The sequence below is a fragment of the Pongo pygmaeus genome, chromosome 10 (genome assembly GCF_028885625.2).
Source record: "Pongo pygmaeus isolate AG05252 chromosome 10, NHGRI_mPonPyg2-v2.0_pri, whole genome shotgun sequence".
NCBI classification, from domain to species: domain Eukaryota; kingdom Metazoa; phylum Chordata; class Mammalia; order Primates; family Hominidae; genus Pongo; species Pongo pygmaeus.
In genome coordinates, this window is record NC_072383.2 from 96,847,418 (window position 1) to 96,870,006 (window position 22,589).

At 43.3% G+C, this 22,589-nt stretch overlaps 1 long non-coding RNA gene and 1 other non-coding gene across 2 annotated transcripts in view; both read right to left on the reverse strand.

Annotated features, from left to right (window-relative positions):
• The window catches only part of LOC129010853 (uncharacterized), a 148,911-nt gene that overhangs the window by 32,733 nt on the left and 93,589 nt on the right, over positions 1 to 22,589 (reverse strand). The gene's annotated exons all lie outside the window — the stretch shown is intronic.
• On the reverse strand, positions 21,576 to 21,718 carry LOC129011129 (U4 spliceosomal RNA). Its single transcript, XR_008493242.1, has one exon. It is a non-coding gene; the product is annotated as a U4 spliceosomal RNA (small nuclear RNA).

The window sequence follows — 22,589 nt, forward strand, 5'->3', positions numbered from 1 at the left end:
AAATCTAATACGCCTTCCTTCTCTCTGGATCTATAATGCCTCATTCCATCAGCAACGCCCAGCTTAGGTGTGCAGTACAGCCCCATGAGGTAGATTGTGGTGGCTGCCCACAATTCATCTAATAAAGGCATGTGACCAGTTCTGGCTTATGAGATATAGGGCAAGACTTCAAGAGGATTCTAAGAAAGAATGTGATCCCTAGTCAAAGATAACAGAAGGCAAAGGCTCAGTTTTGGCTCCTGCCATCCTCCTTCCTGCTTCCTACTTATGTAGAATAAGAACATGCTCCTTGGAAGTGCAGCAGAGGTCTTGGGACCACCAGAAGAGATCTGGCCAACATACTGAGGATGGCGAAAAAAAAATACAGGGACAGCTGGGTCTACAACCACCTCTAAACCTACCCCGGAACCACCTACAGCCATGATTCTTATTTTATGAGATGACTCTATGTCTTTGTTTTGTTGTTGTTGTTGTTGTTGTTGTTTGGGGGCTTGGGGGGTTTATTTGTTTTGTTTCTGTTTTTGGTTTTGAGACGGAATCTTGCTCTGTGGCCCAGCCTGGAGTGCAGTGGCGCAATATCGGCTCACTGCAACCCCCACCTCCCAGGTTCAAGCGATTGTCCCATCTCAGCCTCCTGAGTAGCTGGGATTACAGGCACGTGCCACCACACCCAGCTAATTTTTTTGTATTTTTAGTAGAAACAGGGTTTCACCATGTTGGCCAGGCTGGTCTCAAACTCCTGACCTCAGGTGATCCACCCGCCTTGGTCTCCCAAAGTTCTAGGATTACAGGCATGAGCCACCGAGCTTGGCCATCTTTGTTATTTAAGCTATTGTTAGTTGGGTGTTTTGTAACTTGAGGCCAAAAGCATCTTGGCTGGTATGAAAAATATCACGGACAGGTTTTGTTATGTGAGAACATTTGTTTAAAAAAAAAACAAAAAAACTAACAATGGGTACATTGAAATCTGAGCAGATAAAAATGAGACCATCATTTACTCCACAAGGAATGGCCAATGAACTTGTGGAAAGATGTTCAGCCTCACAGGTAAAATGGAAACACAAAATTGAAATCACATTTAGATACCATTTTATGCCCATGATACTGGAAAAAACAAATAATAAAAATCTGACCGTTCCAGAAAAACCCTCAGGCAGCAGGTAGGCAGGGAAGGGAACCTCGGGGCTGTGGCCGTCAGTGGCCCAGGAAGCCAAATTTGCAGTTTCCTTTTGATACCACCTGCCGCTGGGTCTGAGGCTTCCCTCTGCTTCCTCTCCACTTTCCTCATCCCTGACTGAGCCCCAGGCAGAAGCTGCGAACTCGAACTGGCTTTGGAAACATACACATGTAACCACATTCTCACCCTTTTGAATTTAATTCCACAGTATAATTAAGCACATATACTGCACACGCACGGCTATAATACCAGCTGTCGCTTCAATTTGAAAGTGTACATTAAACAAATCCAAGTAAGAGGCAACAATCTCTGAGCCTTAGGCCTGGGGGAGGAGCCACTCGGCAGCCCCACGGAATGAACATTCCGTGTGACACACTGCCACCCAGTGGCCACAATGGAGACTGTCAGAACCAGGAAACTGATCCGCGCTTTGGTTGTCCTTGGACCTGAAGCGCCTTGCAAATGCTCGGAAATATTCCGAACCAAATTGAGTTGAATTAAATGTAATTGGGCCGGGCGTGGTGGCTCACGCTTGTAATACCAACACTTCGGGAGGGCGAGGCGGGCGGATCATCTGAGGTCAGGAGTTCAAGACCAGCCTGGCAACATGGTGAAACCTCATCTCTACTAAAAATACAAAAAATTAGCCGGGTGTCATGGTGCACGCCTGTAGTCCCAGCTACTCGGGTGGCTGAGGTGCGAGAATCTCTTGAACCTGGGAGGCGGTGGTTGCAGTGACCCGAGATCGCACCACCGCACTCCAGCCTGGGCAACAGAGCCAGACTCCATCTCAAAAAAAAAATGTAATTGAGTTGGAGTAAAGTGAAGTGAATTGAATTAGCATAAAATGAACAGGGGTATGTTGAGACAAAGACCAGGGTTTGGTGAACTGTTCCTAAACCCATGCAAGCACTGTATACTTTAGGCCAAAGGGAAGCACCCTCCCTGCATCTTGCACCAAGGAGAGAGTTTTGTCCGAAAAGATCTCAAAAAGTCAGGTGTCCGTGTATGTTCTGGCAAAATGAAGGTCAGATGTGGTCCACCAGGTCTACAGTATAAAGCCAGCTTCTAACACTTTACAAATAAATATTGAATAAACAAATACAGGCCGGGAGCGGTGGCTCATGCCTATAATCCCAGCACTTTGGGAGGCCGAGGCGGGCGGATCACCTGAGGTCAGAAGTTTGAGACCAGCCTGGGCAACATGGGGAAACCCCATCTCTACTAAAAATACAAAAATTAGTCGGGCATGGTGGTGCACACCTGTAATCCCAGCTGCTCGAGAGGCTGAGGCAGGAGAATCACCTGAACCCGGGAGGCGGAGGTTGCAGTGAGCCGAGATCATGCCACTGCACTCCAGCCTGAAAGACACAGTAAGACTCCATCTCAAAAAGTAAATACAGAAATAAACAAACATGTGCAAACAAAATATGAACTCAAACCTTAATAAACAGGCCGAAATGAAAGGAACAACTCCTTAACTGCCACCATCAGTCTTGGGAGCCCCTTCCTTGGTGTCCAGCTGCACCTAGAACCCTCAACTCCCATTCCAGCTATTTCTGCCTTATGTCGTGGTGGCAGGTTTAAAGACCTCTCCCCACTTTGGGTTGTGAACTCCCACATTTTCTTAGCACCATGCCCATCATATAACAGACAAGAAATGGGAGGGAGGGAGGGAGGGAAGGAGGGAGGGAGGAAGGGAGGCAGGTGTCCTTACTGTAGCACTGATATATAATTTCAACAGAAACCATTTCTGTCCGTTTTGACACAGGCCTGTGGTCCCCTAAACAGAGCTTCTGCCATTTTTCTGAGGCTTTCTGGCTGTAGGGGTGATCACAGTTACAAGCTCTCCAAGTTCTTATTTGGCTTCAAAGGGATCCCCCAGTTTTTCTTTTGCTTTTTGTTTAATTTGGTCTAATTTCTTCCTGTTTTCAGGTAGCTTCCAAACATGCTGCATGGTGTAGAGTAAATCTATAATGAAGTGGAAAAATAACACCCAAAGTTCTTGACAATTTACAAACATCTCATTTGGGATTGCTGTGAGACAGGGGCACCGCTTCACAGATGTGGAAACTGAGATCCGAGAAATTAGAGGGCTTGCCCTAAGTCATAAAGTCCACAGCAGCACAGGGACAAAATTGAGGTCTCCTCACTGGCGGAGGACACCTTCACACCCAGCAAACTTCTTGCAGGTTCAGTACAGTAGGGCCCCGTCACTAGTTTTACTCGTAGACAAACGGTTTCAGCAGAGATGTTGTTCTAAGTCCTAATCTGAGACCTATTTTGAGGCATTTCTTCTTTGTCTTTTCACAAAGTCCACCCCACAGAAGCCAAAGGCTTGCCTGCAAAGCTGTGAGTGGCCTCCTGTTGAGGGCTCAGCTGTGGGCGTTGTCTGCTGCTCACACCGGGCCTGTCTCTGCTGAGTCATCCTTCCTTCCTTCCCACTTCCCCCCACGGCATCTACACTCAGAGCACTTCAAAGCCATTTGGGGCTTCTCAGATCTTTATGCCTTCATGGTCCTCTAGAAAACTATTTACCAGAGATAAAATCCCGGGGAGAAATTTTGTTAAATCAGATATGAATCACAAGTAAGGATGGTTTTAAAGGAAATAAAGGCATTCTAGGGAGAAAAGAAGGGCAGGGGAGTCTTTGTTGGGAAGAGTATTTAAATTAAGATTTTCCTTTACAGCGCCGATGAGTCCAAAATGAAAGCAATCACCACCATGAGAACAAGCTATAGCTACATATTAATATTTTTAAATTCCTCTTTTCTTAAAAGATTCATTACACACACACACACACACACACACACACACACACACTCTGCACCTACACGTCTGCCATGGAAACTCTACTCTTACTTTAGGTGAGTTCAACTCCTCTGTGAAGCTCTCCCTGTTGGCTAAAGTACCCCCTCTCCTACCCACGTCCCTACCCCTTGCACACCCTGCTTAATCCTTGCCTATATTTTGGTTGCCTCGCTAGCCCATAAGCTTCCTGAGGTCAAAAATGCTGTGAAAGAATAATCATCCCCCTTCGGAGTTCAGAGAACAATCAAGATGATTCTAGACAATTACTAGGCCAGTCACAGGCTCACAGCTCTGCCTGAACACTGCACTGGGCCTGATATATTGGGTTGAAAACCAAATCTCTTATAAATACATCATCCTCTCAGACACATGCTTGCAGCTATTGTCTAGGGAAGGAGAATACCCATCCATGTGCCCTTGGAGGATGTTACAAAGACAGGATAAAAGAGTCTTCTTTTAATGAGAGGGGTTCATCTGTCACTGGCTGAGCCTAAAGGATTTAGTTTTTAACTCTTATAAAGTTCTTATCCCCTGTTACCCCAGAGTGTCAGTTTTTAGATTATGAATTCACAAGCTCCTTGAGGGCAGGGACAGACTCTTCTTTAAAAACCTAACAGTGTAGCTGGGCATGGTGACTCATGCCTGTAGTCCCAGCTACTTGGGAGGCTGAGGCAGGAGAATCGCTTGAACCCAGGAGGCGGAGGCTGCAATGAGCCAAGATCGCACCACTGCACTCCAGCCTGGGCGAAAGAGTGAGAACCTGTCTCAAAAAAATAAATAAATAAACTAACAGCAGTTCTTAATCTGTTTCAAGACATAGGGTCTGCTGAGGTTTTAGAGAGCCCCATAAGTCACTCCCTGTCTTCCCCTTCTGAATTCCAAATCAAGTAATAAGTAAGGTACAGGAGTCCTGGTGATAAAATTATAATATCTATTATTAATAACATTATGTTCTAGGAACCATGAGTACTTAGATATGTTAAGTCATTTAATAGTGTTACCCAAGCTTTACAGGATAGGAAACTGAGGCACATGAAGTTGAATCATTTGCCCAAGGTTGAATACCCAGAAGGTGGCAGAACTGGGATTTGTACCTAGCAGTGGCCCACACTTATAACCACCATGCAACGCTGCCTCTCAAACACCCACCATGCCAATGGAGCTAGGGGGAGAGCAAACCTTGGTTCTATAGTCAAAGGGGCTTCCTAAAACATCCCTTGTAAATTGAAATTTACTCCTCCAAAACGTCAGGCCTCCTCTCGCAAGGGCAGAGCCTTCCCCTTATTGGAGAGCAGATGACAATGTGCCCTCTCAGGCAGAACTGGCCGCACAATTTTCAAGGACAAGTGCCAAATGAAGACGTGGGGCCCCTTGTTCAAAAGTTGTTAATAATTTCAAAAGGGCAACAGCAGGGCATTAAACCAAGCATGAGGCCCTTCTGAACACAGTGCCCTGTGCAGCCACACAGATCACACACCCATGCAGCTGGATAGGAGCCAAGCAGGCACTTAGAAGCGAGACCCCTTGACCCAAGCACTCTCAGTTCCTTCCCTAACCAGAGAAATGGCCCCCCAGGAGGAGTGAGCCAGGTGGCCGAGGGAATGTTCCCGTGCTGTATGCTTCTGGGGAGTAAAATAAAAATTCCTTCTCCTCAACAGTAAATAAAGAATGGAGAAGAAAAAAAGAAAACAGAAAAAAAAAAAAAAGAATGGGGAAGAAACAATCCACCATACAGGGACCTATTTTGAGAAGATGGTGAAAATTGTACATATGCACACTACATTTTGCACACAATTTCATGGGTTTCACAAATCCCTTGAGTATATCTCTGCAAATCCTTCTATGCTTAAATGCCTTAAGCATAGAGGGGATGAGATGGCAATACACATACATACACATATACGTATTATATATACACAAATATACATATGCATATGCACATGTAATACACACACACACACACACACACACACACACACACATATATATATATATATATATATACACAAGAGATCCCTCAAGGTTCCTTCTGGCTCTCGGATTCTTTGGCTCTAACCATCACAACTTAATCACCAGCTGATCTTCCTGAAACTTTAATCCCAGCAGAGTTCTATCTAGCTCAGAATGAGTCAGCTCATTTGCTTCAACAGGTAAAGGTCAAACTGCATCCATTATTTGTGCACAGGCATTTCCAGTCCCTGTCACCCATGGCTGCCAATCCAAAGACTGGATTTACACTCAGTGTGGTCTGGGTTCTCATTAACCTTGAATCGCCTCCTCCTCCACAGAGCTGTGACATTTAAAATCTTATCAGAGTACTCTAAAACAACCATCAGATTGAGCCTTCGGGGGATAAAATAAATGATCTGTAAGCCCAGGATGAGAAAGAAATAAAAACAGACCTTAAAGAAGTAAGGTCTCCATCAAACGCATCACTCACAACACATCATTTTGTGTTGGTCTCTGTTTGTGGTCTACCTGGAATTGAATGATATTCATCTAATTTAGCCCTTCAGATGTAATTTTGGTTCTGAATGCCGCCTTGAAAACAGTGACCAACCAAAATTTCCAAGAAGGGGGATTGTCATTTTTAATGGGTTTCAAAAAAAAATGTTATACAAGTTTCAAAGACTGAGGTCTTATTTTTTTTAATGATGATTCATGTAGGCCATCTCAAAAATGGATTGATTTCCCAATATTTTTATACCACATCAAATATATCTCTTTGCCCAGCCAGGCTGATGGGCAATGTGCATCATTTATACACATTTCACTGGTTGAAAATTTATGGATAACCTACTACACGTCAGATGATGTGACAGGAACTAGGAATGGAAAGATAAATACAAACTGGGTTCTGTCTTACAGGGCTGCCCCATGCAGTGAAGGGGACAGCCATAGGGGATGAAATGCAGTGATAGCAGCGTGTACACAGTACATGCTCTCAAAGCCTAGAAAAGGCACTGATAGAATTTGGGAAGGGACATTTTGATGGGGAGAATGTTCTAGGCCGAGGAAAGAGGATGAGCAGAAACACAGCAGTACAGATGTGAATGCCAGTTCAGGGAACCTTAAATGCACTCTGGTATCGTGTTGGACAGATGGGTCTTGATTCCGCCACTTTGTAACCTCCTGACCTTGAGTCGATCAAGTCAAGTCGATCACTTGACTTTTCTGACCCTCAGTTTCCTTGTCTGTAAACTGAAGTCATTACCACTAGTCACTGAATTGCTATGAGGTTCTAATGAAAATGTATATAAAAGTGACTTGCAAGCCTGATGTACTATTCAAATGTCAATCATGCTTGTCTTTTATTTTAAACCTACTATGTCTTGTTGCTCTTCAACATGAAAGTGTGGACTCTCAGAAGGGATTTCATGGACTGCCTGGTCCAAGTCACTCATAAATAACAAAACCAAAGCCCCAAGAGGTGGTTGCCAGTGTCACCATTATCAATAGCAACAGCACCAGCATGACATCATGATTGTGATAGACACCATTTTTGAGTTCTTGCTGCCTCCCAGGCTTTTTGCTCTCATCTCATTTACAACTCCTTGTGACCAATAATTATCTCCATTTTATAGAGGAAGAAACTGAAGCTTGGGGAGGTTAAATAGCATGTCCAGCAACTCAAAACTAGTAAATGGCAAAGTCAGAATTTGAACCAGGTCGGACCCCTTGACCCAAGCCCTTAATGTTCTGTTATAATGCCTCTTTCTGCTTTTCCTTTACCTCCATTCTCCTCTCTCTCTCTCTCTCTCTTACTTTCTTTCTTGACATGAAAGTAGGCCACTTCTAAATACCCATCATTTCCAAGGACAAACTTTTCTGGAAGGAAGCAAGAGGAAGAAACTGGTAGAGAGGCCCCCAGCTGCAAATATCTGAGCCCCACGTCACCTGTCAACAGAAGAACACTACAGGACACAGGCAAAGTGCTGGCCTCTCCCCAGCATAGGAAGCAGGAACTACACAGCAGTAACTCAAAGTGGATGGCAGACAGAGTTGCCTGTGCAGTAACTTTCCCTAACCCATTAGCCTTAACATATTGTCTTATCCACAGGGAGGAGGCAGGAAAAGGAGGCTCGGCAGCAGTGCTTGCTTCCCTGCTATTTTTAACCCACTAAGCTGGTCCTGCCCTTCCAGCTGACTCTGTTCCTTCTAGGTTATTCACTTCCTCCTAAGGGATTTTGTTTGTTTGTTTGTCCTACTACTTTTTGACTTGTGGAGTGGACTCATTGCTTCCTCTCCTTATTTTAATACATTATAACAGACATTTATTGGGATGTGGTTTTCTTTGGAAGGCAAGGGTACATGTGATTGTCACTTCATTAAAAGCCTTGTGTTCCAGGAACCAAGTTCAGGCACCATGGCATAGTTTTGTAAATAAGAATGGGCCCCCTGGGGACACAACTCAAAGGAGAAAATAAAATTTATAATCTGAAAGGAACTCATCAGTAATGGGTTTGGATGCCAGAGTTTCAAAGGACAAGCCGTACCTTGAGGAAAACAGGTGCCTGCCTCTGGAGGAGCACTGGAACCCAGTATGGGCTCTGCAGTGGGTCTACTTCAAGTTGCTATCTTAAGAACCATTCCTAGGTTCTGGCCTCTCAACCCTAAGCCTCAGGATGGCAGTGTTCATCAGTAAGACCCAGAACCTGGCACTGAATAGCTCCCCATAGATATTCACAGAATGAATAAATGAAAACATTGAAGGTCCTGGTAAAATGGTAATTATCTCATGGAAGTGGTACATGAAGGGCAGTCATGCTCCCCACCAAGAATTTGGACTTGCCCTCTGAGAATAAAAAGCAACATTGGTATGTAAGTCATCATAAGCAAGGATAGACTCTAACCAAACTTATGACCCAGGGAGAGAAGTCTTTTACATTCAACATGCCAATTCCAGTCAAATGACTGGTTCCCTGGAGTGCTGCATAGAGGATTTTTGAGACTTCTTCTGAGTCTAGCAGGAAAGAGAGCTACAATCGATTAGTAATGTCTGCCATGTGCACAAGAGGGGAATGATGGCAAGGATAGCATATAAGTGCATCCCTTTGTTGACACATCCAGAAAACTGGGACTCAGAGGTGGGATTGACTGACCCCAGGAGTTTGGAAAAGGGGAGCCACTGAGGCAGATGCGGACACTGCCCAAGGAGCCCTAGAGCAAGTATTTTTCTGGCGAGGAAGAGCACAAAGCAGAAACTGTGTCATTAAGCACGGTACTCACACCCTGGTACTGATTCCAAGTTTACCAAGCAATGTCTTCTGTGCCTTCCCCTGTAGCGTGCCTTTAGGGAAAGAATGTTCTGGGTCAGGACACACCTAAAGTCCAGTGGCCAGTTTGCTTGACATTGATAGTTCTTGATGGAGATTAAGAAGAGTCTTTCTAGTTTCATTGATGACTCTCTGTGGACTTGGTTCATGTGCCCATCCCAGAAAGATGAATCTGCTTTCAGGTACCCTTGGCCAGTCAGGTCTCTGAGACTACAAGGCTGAGGACTAAATCTTGGACTCTGGTAAATTCACCAAAATAAGGTCCCCCTGCCAAGTCTTTTCCTGGGCTTGCAATTGCATTCCCTTCTGCATGCCATGTTCATTTGACAACCACCATATGCTAACAGGAGTATGGAGTGGAATTAAATTGCTAGTGTATTTTTAGAAACCTGGCTAGCAGGTCAGCTGAGTTCTGAAGGTGGGGACACAGGATTAGTCATTTTAATAAGGACAGAAAGAAAGTAAAGTGTCTAAAATCTGGAGATTAGCAGGCCCAGATGGAGCCTGTAAGCTCTTCAAGGGCAGAGACCATGTCTTAGTTATGTACATATCTATTCTCAGTGCACAGCACTACTCTGAGACGTGGCAAGTGCTTCATAAATATGTGTTGAGTGAATGAGTTTATTGAATGGGCAGCAGAAGTTTCCAGAAGTGTTGTGGAAGGAGCTGTTTGGGTAAGAGAAAGAGTTGAAAGGGCCAACAGGAAATACCAACAATAAACCACAGGCTCTACAATGTCACCTTGAGCTTACCCACCCAGTGTAGGAAGTTTTCACCTTCAAGCCAGCAATATCGCTGTTTATACAATAACCTTGAGCCTTTGCGTATGCTGTTCCCTCGGCTTGGAGTATTCTTGCTACCCTGGCTATACACATGAATTTGCGCACACGTGCACGTGCGTGCACATACACACACACACACACACATTCATATAACTGCTTCTTTAGTTGTCACCTTTTCAGAGACATCTATTCCAATTCCTCTAAGTTCTCCTCCTCCCACTGCCTTGTATCCTCTAGCTCAATCCCTTTTATATGTTCTTCATAACATTTGTCACCATCTGTAATTATCTTCAGTGTTTTTCACTTATTTCCTGTTTGCTTCCTCCCGTAGGGCATAAGCTCCATGATTCAAGGACTGTATTCTCTTATTCACTCTTGTATCTCCAAGCACTGAGCTCGGTATCTGGTCATAGTAGATACTCAAAAAGTATCTATTGAATAAATTATGAATGAACGGTGCTTTTACACTTATTGCCTCACTGGTACAGCACACTAGCCTTTTATGAGTTAGACTTCAGTAAAAGGAGACTGAAGACAGCACTCCAGTTATTTTAATCAGAAAAATTGTAATCCAAAAAATTCATCTCTTTTTTTTTTTTTTTTTTGAGATGGAGTCTCGCTCTATTGCCCAGGCTGGAGTGCAGTGGCGCAATCTCGGCTCACTGCAAGCTCCATCTCCCGAGTTCACGCCATTCTACTGCCTCAGCCTCCTGAGAGGCTGGGACCACAGGCGCCCGCCACCACGCCTGGCTAATTTTTTTGTATTTTTAGTAGAGACAGGGTTTCACCGTGTTAGCCAGAATGGTCTCGATCTCCTGACCTCGTGATCCGCCTGCCTCAGCCTCCCAAAGTGCTGGGATTACAGGCGTGAGCCACCGCACTTGGCCCAAAAAATTCATCTCTTACAAAATTGTTGGAGGGCTAGAAGAATGGGTCTAAACTGGGCCTCCAGGAATGACCACCTAAACAACACTGTTGAACTGGTCCCCACTTTGCCAGAATCAGTTACAAGGGTCCGTGGAGAGGCCACTCCTGGAACTATTGAGTTCAAGGACATACCACTGAGCTTGCAAAACAAGGATAGGGAAGTCATTGGTGCTGCAAATACCTCTCAGCACCCTCAGAACTAGGTAGTAAGCACTGGAACATTGCTGCAGGGGGAAAATGCCTCTGTGACCAGGCTCACCAGCCCAAACAGTCAAAGCAGCAAAGCAACAAGAAGATGGCTTCCACCTAACATCCATCTTTCATATGATGAGTTATTGGAACTAGGAGAAACCTAAATCATGGTTGTAACCCTAGCTGCAAGAGAGTCTTGGAAATGTAGTGCCTACCTTTCCAGTTTCTGTAGTTCTGGAAGGTGCCCTATGGAGGTTGGAAAGGATGATGATGAGTTCCAATACCAAACCACCACAAGCACTGTGAGGTAGGCAGGGAAAACTCTGTCATTGCCTGGTTGTGCAGTGGCTCACACCTGTAATCCAAGCACTTTGGGAGGCCAAGATGGGAGGATTGCTTGAGCCCAGGAGTTCAAGACCAGCCTGGGCAACATACAGATACCTTATCTCTACAAAAAAAACAAAAATTTGCTGAGTGTAGTAGCTCATGCCTGTAGTCCCAGTGACTCAGGAGACTGAGGTAGGAGGATCTGCTTGAGCCTGGGCAGTCAAGGCTGCAATAAGCCATGATCACGCCACTGGACTCTAGTGTAAACAACAGAGGGAGACGCTGGCTCAAAAAAAAAAAATTGCATCATTGCCACATTTACAGATGAAAAACCTGAGTCTTCAGAAAATTAAATGATAATCCCTATTGATTAGTTCTCAAAATTATTTGTGGAATGAATGAGGATGAATTACTTTCCCAGAGTCAAAAATCAAACTCCTGTTGTCCTTAAAGACCCAAGTGAAAGGGGTCTCCTCTGTGATGCCTGACCTAACCACCCAAGCTAAAGCCAATGCTATTGTTTATGCATACACACCTACACACACACACCGTGACTTTGATATGCTCATCATGGTACCTACCACAATGTATTTTAAGGACCAATTTGTGTTTCTGTTTCCCTAAGCAGACAATGCAGTCCTCAAGGGCAAAGATGGCATCTTAGTCTTCTCACCAACCTGGGTATCCACTGTGTGAAGCTCATAGGAGGTCAAATTAATACTTGGTTTATTGACTTAGTAAGTGTAGTGCTCTGGGCTCTTGACATTAGGCCAGTGCTCTTTCCACCATGCCACACCGCTTCTACCCAACTTTTTCTGAAATCTACTGGCTTTGTTATTCATTTGCTGATTCATGCAAGAAATATCTATTAAGCACCCGTAATGAATCTGTGTTTGACACAGGAGATGTAACAGTGAGTGAAAAGAGACAGTCTCATGGCCCATAAAGACTACAGTCTAGTGGGGGAGATAGATATGAATTAGCTGATCACACAAATAACTGTGTAACTACAGCAATGATGATGACACCGTAAAAGGAGGTGCATCGTGGTCTGGGAGCATGTAATAGGTTTGAACTGTACAAGGACATCAGAAAAGATTTGTATAAAGCAGTGATGATAGCTGAGATCTAAACAATAATAGGAGTTATGCAATGCAAAGAGGTCAGAAAGTCAATTCCGTGAGAAAGGAAATGGTCATGCAGAGGCCCTGTGGTAAGAGGAAGGTGAAGAAACAGAAGAACGAGGATGGTATTAGGTGGGGCTGGAAAGTGAGGAAAGGGTAAGACCCTGCAGAACCTATAGGTCAAATGTAGGATGTTTTTCTTTATTCACCTGGTGGAGAGGATGACATGCTTATAGGTGTGCCTTAGAAAACTTCAATGTGTGGCCAGGCATGGTATCTCACGCTTGTAATCCCAGCACTTTGGGAGGCGAGGCAGGCAGATCACTTGAGGTCAGGAGTTCGAAACCAGCCTGACCAAACCCCGTCTCTACCAATAATACAAAAATTAGCTGGGTGTGGTGGCATGTGCCTGTAATGCCAGCTACTCAGGAGGGTGAAGCAGGAGAATCGCTTGAGCCCAGGAGGTGGAAGTTGTAGTGTAGATTGTACCACTGCACTCCAGTCTGGGTGACAGAGCGAGACTCTGTCAAGAAAAGAAAATAAAATTTCAATGTGGCTGGGTGCAGTGGCTCATGCCTATTATCCCAGCACTTTGGGAGGCTGACACAGGAGGATCACTTGAGCCCAGGAATTTGAGACCAGCCTGGGAAACATAGGTAGACCCCATTTCTAACTACAAGAAAAAAAATTAAAATGTAATTTAAAAAACAAGAAGACTTCAATGTGAAGAATAAAGTATGGCATAGCATACAATCATTCAGCCTCCCGCAGTGCCCCACTTTGAGCCAAGCACAAAACTGTGAGCTGAGCCATCTTCAGCAGCAGCCCCCACCTTCTTGGTCCGTCTATCCAAGATTGCATCATATGTTGAACATCATGTAAATATATGCTATGCACAAGAAAAACATGCATTTCCAAAGAATACTTTGGAGAGAAACAACTTGCTTATGTCATTCACATACAGAGGCACAGAGAGGTTTATATTGGCTTTTGGCTTTTTAGCGCTTAATTTATTTTGCAGAAAGAAATTTAAAAGTCTTTGGGACTGGAGGTTTCCTTTGAACTAACATCAAACTACCAGACCTGCTAAGGAAGGTTCAGCCAGGCTTTGATATGCCTCAGCACACACACAACACTGCTTCTGCTTTGGACATGCATAGGGAGAAAAAAATAGTACTCTGCATCACGAATCCCTCCTCATTAAAAACAATTAGTAGAGATAGCGCATAAGTCACTTTTAAAGCCCTCCTTTTCTCTAACTATCCTCCTAAATACATACCAAGACCTATTCACCAAAGACTGCCCTGGATATTTTAGAAAATGTCTTTTAACTCTACCCAAAAAAAAGTTTAAGCAAGAAATTATTTTCCCTCTGGCCAATTGAAATAAAAATTAAACTGACTGCTATGGTTTACATGTGTCTCCCAAATTTCATTTGCTGGAAACTTAATCCTCAAATTCATATGTTGATGGAATTCGGAGGAGGGACCTTTCAGAAGTAATTAGGATTAGACATGCTCATCATGGTAGGACCCCTGTGATGGGACTGCTGGCTTTATAAAAAGAGGAAAAGAGACCTGAGCTGGCACACTCTTGCCCTTCACCATGTGATGCCCTCTGTCATGTTATGACACAGCAAGAAGGCTTTCACCAGATGCCAGCACCATGATTTTGGACTTCCCAGCCTCCAGAACTGTGAACTAAATAAACTTTTCTTTAACATTACCTAATCTGTGGCATTCTGTTATAGCAACAGAAAATGGAGCAAGACACTGACTTTTTTCCTTGTTTTTCAATCTCATTCCTTTTCACTGTTAAATTTTGGCTGCCATGTTTTAGCTGAGAATTAATCCTCTTCAAAATTAAAATTTTATTAGAAAGCACAGATAAATCCACAACCACCATCAAAGTTTCATGGGATTTTGTGTATTTTTCTGAAGATTCTGCAGAAATTTTGCACGAAACAAGAACGTGTACTTTGTGGGATACATTTTTTAAAACCTATCTAGAAACCCTGACTTTCTATACTCTAATGGCAATATCAGTAAGATCATTTTACATTCATGGTCATTCTAACCTGGTTGTTCTCCTTATCAAACATGTGACCCAGATGAGGCACTTCACCCATTTGAGATTTGGTTTGTTGGCCTTTAAAATGAAAATAATAATTAAGCTTCCATTTAATGACAAGTTCAAAGCAAAAGGTGAATTGGGCCTATGTTTCTGAGTAATGCTGAAACGCTCTAGTTTTCCAGAACCTTGGTACCTCAGCCATACTCTCTCCTTAGCACACCCCCACTCCTGCTCCACTTAAAAACAAGTCATGCTTTTTGTTGTTTTGTTGCTTATTCCCCTCTGCCTGAAATTCCCCAACTTCTCTATCTCAAGTTGATCACTCCTTACTCTGTTTCATGACAGCTTATCTCATCATATTATATTTATTTATTTATGTCACTAGTTCTCCTAAATAGATAGTTTGTTCCTTGAGGTGGCAAGAAGGTCTTATTCATCCCTACATCCTTAGCCCCTAGCAAATTTCCTGGCATAAAATATGCGTTGACTGAATAAATGAATGTATGACAACGCGTAAAAAGTCTAGTAGAAACATGCCAATTATGGGGAGACTAAAAATTCTAATAGTATATATCAAGGAATCACTATGTTTATTAACTATTGGTTTTGTATCCATTCAAATATCATGAGCAATTTTAATTAATGGTAGAATGTGCAAAGATGAGAACTTCTTTTAACCAGAATCATTCTATGTAAAGTCACCGTCTGCCTCTTATTCTTCACTTCTCTTATTTCCATCATAGGAATAATCACAATTTATAACAATTTCCTATTATTGTTGCTATTTTTCTCCTCTAGAAGTTCTTGATTTTGTCTGTCTTGATCATGGCTGAGGCACAGTCCCAGAACACTGTGGGTGTCCAAAAATATTTGTTCAGGGCCAGGCACAGTGGCTCACACCTGTAATCCCAGCATTTTGGGAGGCAAAGGTGGGTGAATTGCTTGAGCTCAGGAGTTCGAGACCAGCCTAGGCAACAAAGTGAAATTACATCTCTAAGAAAACACAAAAACTAGCTGGGTATGGTGGTGTGTGCCTGCAGTCCCAGCTAATCAGGAAGCTGAGACGGGAGGATTGCTTGAGCCCAGGAGGCGTAGGTTGCAGTGAGCCGAGATCACACCACTGCACTCCAGCCTGGGTGATAGAGCCTGACTCTATCTAACAAAAAAAAAAAAAAATTATTCAGGAAATGAGTGAAACCACCCAGTATGGAACCAAGTCTCTTATAGAATCTCTCCATGCCATCAACTACTTGTATTAAATTCCCAAGATGATTAAGGGAAGTCAGAATTTCAGCCTTTTGGGGGAACCTAAAGAGGCATAATAAATAGCACTCTCCTCTCCTTTCTGAACAAATTGAGTAGTAAAGCAATGGGGCTGTAGTTAGAGGATCAAAATCTTACCTTTATTAACAATCAAGCTTAAATCAAAAAACTTGGTAAGTGGCCCCATCATACTCAATCTCAGAATTGTATAAATTCGACCTCAAATCTCAGCAGTCTCTCTCTGTTTGAGGGTAGAGGAGCTAATTTTTTCTTTAAAAATTATGGAGTAGGAGAGCAGAGAAGAACACAGGTTTCCTGGACAGCTCATCCCAAGAACAAGGGCAGCAAGATGTGAGTCCCAAATGCACAGTTCGTGAGTCCATGCTCGCTGATCAAATGCAGCACTTCACCTCCCACAGACAGAGGGAGGGAGGAAACTAAGAGACCAGTAAACTAATGGGGCTCCCAGTCTCTCCAGTGGAATAAAACATCAAGACTGGAGTTTCCCTTCTCCCACCCCCACCTTGCCTTGACTTCAGATACACCTATTTTCAGATGCTGTCTGTAGACAGCCTGAATTTGGCTGCGTGCATTAAGCCCACCAGGTCAATGTTAATGATTACAGGAGAAAGCATCACTCTCATGTCAACAAAATAAACAGAGGTTCAGGCAGCCTAAATAATTTAGCCTTTTTTCATCAGTATTGGAATGCACAATACTATTGGCCAGTAATATAACTATGAAAAAAAATTAAAACCCTAGGAAATAATGTTTTCTATCAGTTTCATTGATCTATCTTTGGTTGTGTGGCTTGCTCTAAGGCTTCCCAGCCAGCTTGCTCCCTGATTTGGCCCAAATCACTCCCAAGCCACTGAGCTTCTGGTGAAGGTAGTAGGAACCTTGCCTTGGTCAGCAGAGGCCACACAGAATAGCCCTTTCTTAAATATTCAAGATCCTCTGTCTTGAAGTTGTTCTTTTCCTGGATGGTCAAAGATCCTGAGGAATTCTCTGACAGCAGTTCTCTCTGGCTGGCAAGGTAAGATAGAGGAAGACAGGAGAAGAGCAAGGAAGACACCCTTAACATTCTTCAAAAATACTTCTTCAAGATGCCATAAGGAGAGGCATTTTCCCCAGATCTTCCAGCCTACCAGGAGGGTGCAGAGCTTCTATGGAGGTGTTAAAAATAATTTTATCACTTGGATAAAACAGAGAGAAAAACCCAAATGTAAATGTTTGAAGATGTGGTCTTTTCAAGTGCCTTCCTTTTGAACTCGAAGGAGAAAGAGTAAAGGGGGAGAAAGGCCCTTAAAACCACTGCGTAGTTTTGCTTTTTTTTTTCTACTTTGCTTTTCCCTTGTGTAGAGCAAACTCTTAGGTTACATTCCAGCCTAGAATAAATCTTCTGGGCTGAATGATAAATCAGGGATTGTAATGGAAATCACTATTGACCTTTAAAAGGGCACTGTCTTTATATTTTCACACTGTGCTGTTTGAAATGTTGCCTCAGAATCAGGAAAATAATATACCATCGATTTCTCTCCATACCTCTTATAACAGAGCTTGAAATTGACCCAGAATGCATTGGTATGGGTTTTCTCATTACAGTTGTCAACATCATCGGAAATGGTGATTAATGATTCAGTCTTGGGAACAGTGTTGTTAGACCTTGTAATTACTGTGTGAATCGTGTCCAAGCAGCAACTAGCTTACCCTATTTATACCACCCCCCAGAAGTGGGTGTATTTTAACCTTCATGTGGTAAAACTTCATGGTTCTCGATTAAAAGCCTCTACTAGATGGGAATATCATTTCCTCACATTATTGTTTATCTTGGTTACCGTCTTCTCCTTGTCCATTACTCCTTTTTTTATTTCTCTTTCCATTTCTCAATGTGCCACGTTTCTCTGCTAATTCAGTATAGTTTTTCATTCTTCTTTTTCTTTTTCTTTTTTTTTGAGACGGAGTCTGGCTCTGTCGCCCAGTCTGGAGTGCAGTGGCACGATCTCGGCTCACTGCAAGCTCCGCCTCCCGGGTTCATGCCATTCTCCTGCCTCAGCCTCCTGAGTAGCTGGGACTACAGGCGCCCGCCACCACACCTGGCTAATTTTTTGTATTTTTAGTAGAGACAGGGTTTCACCGTGTTAGCTAGGACGGTCTGTATCTCCTGACCTCGTGATCCACCTGCCTCAGCCTCCCAAAGTGCTGGGATTACAGGCGTGAGCCACCGCGCCAAGCCTCTTCTTTTTCTTTCTAATTTACCTATTTTCCCTCCAGTTTCAAAATCTCTTTCCCTCTAATTTATCTTTTTTGTATTTTATCCTTTTTCTGTCTGATTTATATATTGCATCTCTCGTTCACTCCAGAAGGACCTTTTAAAGCCATCCAGATTCTCTTAGCCCTTGCCTCTTCTGACTGACAATATGGAAGGTCTTTTCCTTTCTGGCCTTTATCCTCACATGTGCTGGCCCATGCAGGATGGCCAAGCCACTCACTGCCACCAGCTCTCCTTTGGATCTTGTGAGGAAAGCATAGTGAAGTACCATTGAGAGGTGTCCACAGACTTTCAATTAAACATGGAAGCTGACAGCACGACCTCTCTTCGTTTTAAAAATAGCTAGGAAGACATGGTTAATATTTTCTCTGTTAAAAGAATTTTATATGGCTTTTAAATGATGTGGTCTTCCATTGAGTTTTTCTTAGGGACCAGTTGTAACCACTCTGCAGAAGCAGGAGGAACCTCCACTCGAAATTTGGTCTGGATGTCAAGACTGATAAAGCCACACATATACCAAAAGAATATGAAAAGGTTTATTATCTACATAATTGAGGCTTTTCTGGGGAGAGCATGGCAGGCCTTGCAAACAGGTCCCAAATGGCTTGAGAACACAAGCAAAGGGACTGGGGCCAGCGTGACAGTTCCCACAAGCTGGCAGGGGCCAGCAAAGAAGAAAAGCTCACCTGCATTCAGATGAGGTAGTTGGCCACCCACAAGACGTAATTTGAACAGCAGAGGTAGTACTCCCTTGCCTAAAAAGTGTTCTGCCTCAGGAGTGCCAATGAGCCAGACACACTCAGTAAGTCCTCCTTCAAATTCAGAGATCAAAGATACCCATAACATTTAGAATAACTCTAAAGAAAAAGCATATTTTATGGACCTAGATCCAAGTCCCTTTTTGCCAATTTTGTGACTTTGAGAAATGCACTCATTTCAAAGGCTCAGCTTCTGCATCTGTACAATGGGGATAAATAATACCTATTCCATTTCATCAATTCTAAAATGCATTCTTCCTTTCATTTTAGTGTCTCTGAAAACTGGATACAATTCAAGGACTTCTTATAAATGTAATTGTTGGGTTTTTTTTTCTTAATGGCACATAAAATCACAATGGTGTTTCTTATAATTGATGGCCTCTTAGATTATATCAAATACAATACTTCTTAGGGCTGTTGTGAAGAAAGAAAAAGAAAATATGAAAGCATTGTATTCATTATAAGTGCGAAATAAATGTTTTATATACACCTTTGGGCCTTAGTTTTCCTTATCTGTAAATTGGGAGTAATAATAATACTGACTGCATGGGGTTGTTGTGAGGGTCAAGTAAGTGAATACATGTCAAGTGTTCAAAACTATGCCTGAACCAGAGTAGGAGGACTTAGTCTTATCATTAGTCCAGGACCTTCTGTGACTCATTTGAAGACATGTTGGCCATTGATTCATCCCCCAAACACTGAATGTTTGGTGGGTGTCAGCAGGGTTCTAGAGTCATCCTGACTCTGCCACTTACTCTAAGCAATTTCTGTAGTTTTATACAGATGCCTCTTCTGCATCCATGATACGAGAAGAATAATTGCACCTACTTTGCAAAGTGCAGATGAGCATTAAATGGGTCAGTCCATGGAGAGAGCCTAGTACAGTACCTGGCAAGTGAGAACCCTCAAAAACTGCTAGTTATTTTTAGTACAAGATTCTGCTTTAAAGAAGCATCTGGTCCAGCTAGCCCAGAAACAGAAAATTATAACACCACAAGCTAGGGGTGGCCACTCTTCACACATTGCCCTTGTGTAAGCCCCATCAATGCCCTCAAGTCAAAGACACTCCAGGAACGCATCTGATGTCAGACAGAATTGGTTGCTCTTCATGGTAGATCCGCTCACACCATGAGGATCCATGAAGTGTCTCAGAAAGAGAGCGTTAGAAAGGGCTTGTTATGGGAGTGTTGGCTGATTTCAGCTGAATCAGTATGTTAGCTGATTTCAGGGAGCACTCAAGGAACTGGGGGATCTGTGCGGGATGGAAGCTGTCAGATATAACATAGGGAAATTTAATGATTATCTTCATTTTTATTTAGTGGGTAGGAGGATAGAAGTAGGGCTAGAGTTGGCCAGGCGCGGTGGCTCACACCTGCAATCCCATGTAATCCCAGCACTTTGGGAGGCTGAGGCAGGTGGATCACAAGGTCAGGAGTTCGAGACCAGCCTGGCCAACATGATGAAACCTTGTCTCTACTAAAAAAATAAAAATAAAAATAAAAATACAAAAACTAGCCAGGCATGGTGGCATGCACCTGTATTCCCAGCTACTCGGGAGGCTCGGCAGGAGAATTGCTTGAACCCAGGAGGTGGAGGTTGCAGTGAGCTGAGATCGTGCCACTGCACTCCATCCTGGGCAACAGAGCAACACTCCATCTCAAAAAAACAAAACAAAAAAGAGGTAGGGCTAGAGTTATGATTGAAGAAGAAGCAGTAGTCACTCCCATTAGCCAGGAGAGGGGGGTATTTGGTCATTTTTGCAGTTATACAGTGTCTGTTTTTATCTCTGTTCAGGCATAATTACAGAGTTGTCTTGTTTTTGTCTTGTTCCATCACATCCTTGAAAGTCCTCATCTGATATCAATATTCCGCCTGTGTTCACCAAGGCAACAGCATGACCCAACTGGTAGCAAATAAGCCAGCAATTAGCTATCAGCTGTAGGGTGACCAACAATCCCAGATTGTCGGGGACTGAGAGGCTTCCCAGGATACAGGATTGTCACTCTAAAATGGGGAAAGTCCCAGGCAAACAGGACTGAAGTCAGTCACCAAGCTGCCAGGGCTTTCTTTTTCTCTCTCAGCTTTCACCTTTTTAATAACATGTCCTATGAATTACCCAATTTATACTTTTCTTTATTGACTCATTTGTCTGCATATGAGGATGTGCTTTAGAGGCAGACAAGTCCCATCTCTATCACTTACTAGCCATGTGACCTTGAGCAAGTTTCTCGATGTCTCTGAGTCTTGGTTTCCTCCTCACTAAAATGAGGCTGGTGCATACTCTATGCAAAGGCTTACTTGAGATAATGGCATCCTCAGCAATGCCTTGGACGTCGTAGATGCTCCATTAATGTTACTCCTGTCCTCCCCAACTCCCATCTCTACCCCATTCCTTATCAGTTTTGCACCATTTCTTGCAAAGTCCTTGAATCTACAGTGATATCTCTGAACCTTATTTTTATAGCTCTTAGCATGGCTCCAGGTGCCTAAAAACACTTAAAAAATTAATTTAAAGGATGTTATCTCTGCTCCTTTTTCAGTTCTTCAGTTCCTCCCCTTATTTCCTTATTTCCTTCTTTTTTTTTTTTCGGTTCAGTTTCAATACAGACTGCAAAAATTGCCCATGCCGACTATATTTTAAATCATCATGGCAGGGTATTGGGAAACGTTTTCAACTAGCCATAATCGGGCCTCGGATAAACCTCATGGGCTACCGTACTGCCACCGAGCAAAGCTACCATTATTTCTTATGCTTCTCTATCCCCTTTTCCTGCAGGAAATTCAGACCTGTAAGTAACAACAATTGTAATAAACTACATTTCTAAACCCCTTTGTAGCTTATAAAATGCTTTTGACAAAAGAAAAAAAAGAATCTGAGAGGCAAGTACTATTACTCTCCTGTTTACAGATTAGCAAACTGAGGCTTAGAGAAGCCATGTGCCTGATTCAAAATCACAAGACTAGTAATGAATGAGAACCAACGCTTCGAGTCTCTGCTCTGCTCTAAAACAGCTTTCCTCAGATACTCAAATCCGGATGTCAATGCATCCCCATGCTTCACATACCAAGGGCCATGGATCAGGCCTCTTGACCAGATGTTGCTATTGAGACAAGCAGCTGTCATTTGTAATATCCTGCGCTGTCCCCCGGGGTCCATGGCTCAGTTTCACTTTAAATCCAGCTACGGCTCTTGCCAGACCAATGAGAAACTCCCATTTGAGGCAGAACCACTGAAATCTGATTCAGAGCTCTCTGCTAGTTCTTCCTCTGACTGTCAATTCAGCTTAAGCCCTGGCAGCTGGACTGTCGGGGCTGGATAACTCTAACTTCCCTTGACTTGCCATCTCCTTCCCCATTGCCCAAAGAAGGAATGCCAAAAGGACTCACACTTGTCGCCCTTTGGAATCCTTTACATGTCATAGCCTAAGCACAAATTACAAATAAGGCTTTGGTATTTAATTCAGACCAGTACCAAAATATTTCCCTGTCTGGAGTTCTTCCATGAAGAAAGCATTTATAGTATGCAGATGCTGGGGGCGTGGGCCTGCAGGCGGCCCAGGAATGCAAGTCAACAGCCTTGAGTCCTACTAGAAGAGGGGTGTGGACA